The sequence below is a fragment of the Poecilia reticulata genome, linkage group LG3, assembly GCF_000633615.1.
Source record: "Poecilia reticulata strain Guanapo linkage group LG3, Guppy_female_1.0+MT, whole genome shotgun sequence".
NCBI classification, from domain to species: Eukaryota; Metazoa; Chordata; class Actinopteri; order Cyprinodontiformes; family Poeciliidae; genus Poecilia; species Poecilia reticulata.
This window is the reverse complement of record NC_024333.1, coordinates 30,282,867-30,290,829: the sequence shown is the minus strand read 5'-3', so window position 1 is coordinate 30,290,829 and position 7,963 is coordinate 30,282,867.

The following is a 7,963-nucleotide window of genomic DNA, read 5'->3' as shown; positions in this document are numbered from 1 at the left end:
AGATAGATAGATAGATAGATAGATAGATAGATAGATAGATAGATAGATAGATAGATAGATAGATAGATAGATAGATAGATAGATAGATAGATAGACAGATAGACACTCCACCACCATACTTCCACCACCGTGTTTCACTTGGGGATTGTTTTAGTCTTAACATCACGCCAAAATCTGAGAAAAATATAAAGTGTTTAATTAAATATCTGGTAAGGTGGCAGATATAAGGCTCTGTAGACACGTCGGGACGCCTGACGACGCAGAGACCATCATGGCTCCAAGCAACAGAGGAGACGGAACATTAAAGCACCAAATGTGACAAACTCAGCTTAAATCTGTGTGATACGCATAAACGGATGCAGCGGGCGCAATGCAGGCTTCGCAAATCCACACAGATAACAGGCCTGTGTAAAACAACACACAGCAAATCAGGCAATAACGACGGCAAACCGTCTGGAAAATGGACGCACATAGTGTGGCAAGAAATCACTTCTTCCTCCCCTCCCTCCTTCTCCGTGTCCGGATGACAAAGCCTATCCCGGAGTAAATATTTTGAGGATAATTGAACTGATTGTTATTTGCAAGTTTCTCCGTCTTGAATATAAAAGCGGCGGCATGCCTGTGCGCACTCCTAATGACTTTCAGACCATTGGCAAGATATATTCATAAAGGGGCAACTCCTGAATCGTTAATGCGCAGTTCTGCGGAACATGTCAGGATGCGTTACTGATTTGGACTCTCCATCCTTTTCCTGCAAATCGCAAAGATTATTTAGCAATGTTGAATTATTACACCGAGACTCATAAAGTTCACAAAAAAAAAAAAAAAAAAAACAAGAAAAAATAAAGTTCCAACTGACCTCTTCGGGGGGCTTTTAAAGGAAGCTCGGCTGAGCTCCACTAAAAACTCTAAAGCCTTTCATGTTCTGGAGAAAGAGGCGACAAAACAAGGAACCTTAGACAAATGGAAAGCGACAAAGGAAAACAGCGAATTTTGTGTTTTGACGACATGTTTGCGACTTATTCTGGATTCACTTTGTTCACTCCTTGAACGTACAGATTATTGAAGACTTCTCCGAGGAGAAATAAAGATGATTTTCGGGTCAGCGCTTCACTATTGATCTTATTCAGTCCATCCCTTGCAGGCCGGTTATTCAGCAGCACCCCGCTGTGGATACACACTACATCTCGCAGTGTTAAGCCCGCATTCTGGCCACGGAGGGCCTCTGTGTACTCCGTGAAACGTTTCTAAATGTAATCACAAACGAACCGTAATTAGACAAGTAATTACCGGCGTAATTAACAGCCTCTTTCTGCTCGCTGTGCTTTGATATGCTCGGCCGGCGCTCTCTGCGCTTTATGGCTCACAGGCGGCAGCCGTGGCGGAGGATAAAGTCTTTATTATTATTGCTGGAAACCCATCTGGTAATAGTCTTGCCCGAGACCTCCTCCCCCCTAATCAAGGTTTTAATTAAAGACGGTTGAGGGCCATGGAGAACATGAAGGCCAGTAATTAAGACTAACATTGGACCCTAACAGATGCAACCCTCCTCCTGCGTTGACGCAAAAGAAAAAAAAAAAAAAAAAAAGAGAGAAGAGCGCACACAAGTCTAGGCGCACTGCAGGGTCGCTGATGCTTAATATTCAGTAAATAATGACGGATGAACTGTGATTAAAGGTTGCCGCTCATTTTTAATACACCAAGACAACTCAATAAACTAAGCCAAAAAAAAAAGAAAAGAAGCAATTTTCGAACTTGTACCAGGTTTAAATCAAACCTTGAACCTTGGTGGGAATGTCAGACTATATAACGCAACTTGGATGAGTATTGTTTTCCACTATATGCGACTATATGCAGTATGACTCACCTGACTTGGATTTGCATGGGCTTATTTTCATATCGCTTTGACGTGTGATGATTTGAAGACAGCTGTGGGGTTTTTGTCGCGGGAAAGAGTCTCCGATCAACATGCATTAGGGTGATGTGTGCGCATTAACCAGGCAGGTTCCGCCCTGAACAGGAACTCCGTCAGAAGTAGACGTTTAGCTCATTTCCATTATTGAACATCTTTGCTGGGGTCATTTTGACATTGGGATGTAAGAGAGCGGTCTTTCAGGACGCAACTGCTTTGGGTTTTCCTGCGTCTATTTAGCCTACTTTGTGCGTATAAGTGTGCCAAATCACATCACGTCACACAGCAATAAAACTGTCACTGATTCCCTAATGCGCCCCCTCCTCCACCCCAATCCCCATCCCCCAGTAACTGCTCCTTCCTCTGTGGTTTTTGCGCTGCGAAAGTTAAGGTTTGGCCCTCTTCAGATGGGCAAGCAGATGGGCAGAAGTTTCGCCAAAATCCCCCGCAAAGTACCATGTCTGCTAGAGCAGAACAAGAGAAAAACGCAGATTAAAAGAAGACTGCTGTCTGGCTTCTGGTCACACCTTCCTCAACAAATGAAGTCCAACATGAGGGCCAAAAAGTTTAGACACCACGATGATGAGCCTAGAACTCGTCCTGCTTCACTAAGCACACAATTTTACAGGAGTAGATTTTTTCCCCCACTGCTCTTAAGGGTTATCTATCTCTGAGATTTTATTTAAACTGTATCAATTAGACGTAATTGTTCAAATGAAGTGTTATTTACTCAAAACTAAACCAGCTTCATTAAAAGAAAACGCCAGAGTCTAAATTTAACCGAAACATTTTCAGACAACAGCGAACTGTTTGAGAAGTTGCCCTGAGCGCTTCGGCAGCTCCCAGGCTCCCAGCGCGCCTCACTCGTCTCTTGTGGAGCTTTTCTGACTCCTAGTGGCGAGTGAGAGATCTGCAGCTGTTGTTGGTGAGGAGAAGTTGAAACTTTTATGCCCCGAGGAACTGGCAAATAAGCAAGAAAACAATTGAAATTCTCATTTTTAAAGTACCATTTTTCACATTTATGGAAAATCGTGTATTTTTTTATTAATTTTTTTATTAACTTCATTTGTATTTGTCAGTACACCACAGACGTTTTTGTCATTGTCCAACGAATGACTACAAAATACCTAATTTTTAACCCAAGTCCTTATAAACGCAGTCACCTTATTGGAGTGACTCCAAAGAATAAATGTATAAACATACATTTATTCTTTGACATTTAGGAAATATTGTTCCCCCTGTTACACCTTTGAGCAGTTTAACGATTTCCATGGCTTTATACCAACAGCTACTGACATATATTGATGTGTTCTGCAGTCACTGTCACACATTGCCAGCTGAAGCAGCTAATGCATGTATGAAGCCTCTGTTGTGTCAATAAAAAAAGAAAAAACATACCACTTTGACAGCTTCACTGTTTATAGTTGCTGGCTGCATGCATGCATCTACTCATAAAAAATTAGAATAACGTCGTAACATTCATCTTCAGCTGTCAATTTTACACAATAAAAACACATACAAAAATAATTCATTATGTGAGCAGTGCAAATTATGAATGACCATTAATATTTAAAAGCAATCAATGCACACAGAGGAATCAGAGATCAGGAGAATATCAAGTCATTCAATTTTGTAATAAAAAAAAAAATTACCTTATAGTCACACAAGTTGAAAAGTTTATGTCTGAGCTAATGTGAAAATGAGTAGATTTTGCACTTCCTTTGTGAGTTTCTTTATTATTTGTTTAATCTCTTCTCATAAACACTGACCAGTGTCCATAACTAACTCTTCTTTTCTTTTTTTTCATTGCCGCTCCCTTGTTACAATAGAGCAGCTCTGCAAAGCTTTTTTTTTGTGTGTGTCTCCCAAGTTTGTGTGAGAGAAGCATGCAATTACCCTTAATATCTCAGTAATGCAAAAAGAATGAGACTTAATTTTCCATCTGGTTGCATGGAGAGAAATGTCAAACGTATTGGATTGAGACTGCGGTTTTAATCATTAAGGGATCACGGTTAAGGTTGATAAGGAAGGATTAGGGTTTTGCTGCTCATGCATAATTTAGCCTATTGATCAGATGGGCATCAGGCTCACACAGCCAGTTGGAAGAGGATTCTTTTAACAGTTATGTTAATATTCACAAGAGCAAAAATGTTAAAGCACTTTAATATTCTAAAGTGCCTTTAAACTTCAGAATATTGGTGTTGCAGCGAATTGTGGTGTATTTTATGCAAATACAAAGAAGATTGGTGACAGTGCAGTTGAAAACATAGTTGCAGCATCTTTTGCAGACACACACGGGATGCTGCAGGGCTGTCTCCCCTCATAGGATCTTTGTCTCTCCCTCCTTTTACTCTTTTTCTTTTCCAATGTGTGGAAGGAGGCTGGCATTTACTTGACAATTTCTGCCTTTAAGTGCACACTTTAAGTGCAGTGTTTTTATATACACCTAAGATAGCTGCAGCCTAGGACAATTTAACAGGCAATTTAACTGACCGTGTGTTAGTGAAGCTGTCTGAGTCCCACTCTTTGCCAGAGCGTCATGGCATGATGGATGTAGGCAGTCTGGGCTAGGTGGAAGCGACACACACACACACCCAAATGCTGTCCCGCTGAACACACAGCTACGCGGACACGCCACTCTGCCATATTTTCTCAATACAAACACATATGGGCCCATCCACAGCCAAACCCCCTTCCATTAAGTCAACATCTTGTGCTGGCGGTTGGAACAGTGCGGGGCTGGAGTCAGGTCGTCCAAATCCGTCAGTAAGCGGAGGCAGAGGCGTTTGTCATCCTCCTCTCTGGGCACCATCCTCCTGGAAGAGAGAGAGGGGGGACAGAGGGTGGTGGAGCTGCGAAGCATCTGGCTTTGGTAGCTCCAGCTGCAGGAAGGGAAGGGGGACAGGAGCTCCTCTGCAGCCCAGGGGAGGCACTCCTTCTGCAGCCAAAACCCTCCGCTACCCTGTTTGCTGGATGAGGAGGTGTTGAGGCAAATCAAATAAAGAGTAAGCTGGTACTAATGAACCTAAAGAGTGCAAAATTGATCTTTTTCATGAGTGTTATATGTGAAACGCCAGCAATCTCTCGATGAAATGCGTCGAGAGGAATCACAAATATGGCAGATGCAGAACACAAACTCAAACCAGGTTGAGTTTGTAGTGACATTCAAGCCGACTGTTGTAGAAATTAAACTTCAGCAAAAATTCATTTTGTCAACACACTTAATCGACRGTTTTCTTTGAAAGAAGAGAGTAGAGAAGGTGCTAAAAAGTATTCCCAAAGCCATTTGACCAGAATGCTGGAGCAGAGGAAAATGTCACCCAAATAACGACCCAAACATCAGAGGCCACAATCGCACTGCCAAGGCCTGGAGACACTCTTTAGCATCTAACGTCAATGTGCAAATGATGTTTAGCCGCCGGTGGACGTTTAGTACCAGACTTCGTAGCCTCAGAGGGTGCTTTGTCACAGATCTGTGGATGACTCAGAGCCCGAGGACAGCATTTAGTGTTGGCACTTAATGTCCCAATGTGTTCCAGGGTTTGCTCTGAGGCTGTATATAGTTGTGCTGATTGAAGGAAAGAGATCAAATTAGATGTTTTTTGGGGGGGAAGAGATGAGTCCTCAGAGGGGCATCACAAGCATTGTTTCTCTATTGTGAAGTGTGACCTTTATGGTGGGAAGTGCAAGAGGGAAGGGGGGAAGTTGAGGAGCCTCTCTACCCCGTCTGAGAAGTCCTCTGGGATTAATTAACCCCGTTCTTTCATTAGGCCTCTGGGATCGTCTATAAGATTGGGAGTTTAGTTTTGCAGGAATCTCCATTCAGCATTCAACAGACATCTTTCAGGTATGAAACAAAATGACTCGTCCTGGGGGGCGTATACAAAGCCCAAAATCTGGATTCACATTCACGATTTCTAAATGCAAGATTATTAATGCATCTATCTGCTTCATATGTATTGGTTGAGTGCAGGATTTTGCTCTATTCTTTCACACAAACTTCAACTAAATTGCGACTTCCTTCTTGCTTGAAAATCTACGCAAAAAAATCTAAATTTTTAGCTTCTTTCCAGGAGTGTATCTGTACATTTTTTATTCACCCTCCTCCACTCCTGGTGACAGCCACCAGGACCAAATAGCGTATGACAGCCCACACCATGCAATGAAGGTTCCCCCCTGCAAAGTTCAGTTTTGGTGTGATGTTTTGTTTTGGTGGAGAAAGCAGATCCCTTCTTCATCTACACATGGCGTGCCACAGAACATCTGAAAAACACTTTTGGCCTCAAGTTGCTAGACAATATCCTCCCAGTACTTCAGTGGCTCATCCAAATCTTCTGTAGCAGGTTCTAAACGAGCTTCGACATCTTCTGTCAACATCTGCACACCCTCATCAGGGTCATGAGGTCCTGCGATCCAGACCTGCAGACAGTCTCTGATGCAAGACTGGAAACTAAAGGGAGACAGAGTCTTCTCTCATGTGGCCCCCAAGACTCTGAAATTCCCTTCCTCTGTCTCTGAGGTCAGCAGATTCATGGTTTCTTTTAAATTTAAGCTAAAACCTTATCTTTTTTTAAATCAGATTTCAGTTAATTTTGTGCTATATTTTTATTCTCAGTTTGTTCAAGCAATTTGTAATATTTTTATCTTGAAAGATGCTGCATAAATAAGACTCCACTTCTTCAGCAGTGGAGTCTTGTGCTGTGATGGCGCTTTGAAGCCATTGCAGTGGAGTGCAGTACTTTACCTGTTTTTGTGGAAAAGCATTCCTTATAATTCCAGGTCTTTCTGAAGCTCTCTTCGATTGGTCCTTGGCTCTTGGACAACATTTTTTTATATTTCCAAATGCGAAGTACCTCGTCGTGGCTGGTTTATGGCGAAACGGTGTTCTTTTCACAACAAGATTATCACTCCAAGTGAGCCCACTGGACCATTCAGATGTTTCTAAATTTAGCTGTAATCATTGCCATTAGTGTGTTTTGCAGCACTAGGATGTTTTTCTGTGATGATCTTGATTGTGCCAGTTAATGCCAGCCTCTGTGCAGCCCATCAGTTAACTGAGCCATCTGATGACACTTTCGAAATACTGACAGATTTCAGTAGCTTTTCCCTTTGTCACACTGCTTACACATAATTTCATTAGTGGACTAATTTGCTCTGATTTATTTGCTTGTGTTGGTTCCCAAACACACATTTGGTTCACATTTATTGTTTCAAATGTGAATTTTATGTTGAGGGTCCCATTGGAAATATTTAAACTGAGAAAACCATTGGGTTATTTTGCCCACTGTGCATACCGTTTTATAATAGAAACACTAAAACTTTGCATTAAACTTGCAATATCTTTGTATAAAAACAAGCTGATGAAATGGGGAGGTGCGGGTGCTTTCTATGTTTGGACAACAAGCAAACAAAATCTACAACACTGATTAAGTGTTCTGAACTTTTCAGTCCATTTCAAACAAAGTTACTGCTGACAAACGGCATGCTGCACCCCGAGCTACACCTTATTAGTTTTCCCCATAACTCTTTTCTGTGCATCAGATTATTATTGTGTCTGTGATCAATTCTTTCTCTGTTTGTATCTAAGGAGCATCTTAACAACATAAGACACCTTAGTGGTTAGTCCCAGAAGCTAATGGATTTAGTGGCACAAATCACAAGCATCTGTTTGATGTCACTAATGATATGTCAAGTGGGGGTTGGGGGGCGCTGCCATGTGCTATTGTCCTGATCGCCTATAGATGCATGTCTGTATATAATGTGACGAATGAGAATACCGATCCACTTCTCCTCTCCTGAAACCAGACCATTACTGTCAATCATGTGGATGGCTGCAGCAGGCCGGAGGCTGCCAGCTCACACACGACGAGCGCCTGTCCCCACAGCCTCATGATGACGGTCCCCAGACAGGCTACCATAACAGCTCCAGCTAATCTTCTTTTCATGGTCTTCATTACGACCTGTCAGGACATAAATTGAGGGTAAATTGCCATGTTTATTAACACGGAGCCAAAGCAGCATCTTTTAACTCCCCTTTTCCTGCCCCCCCCT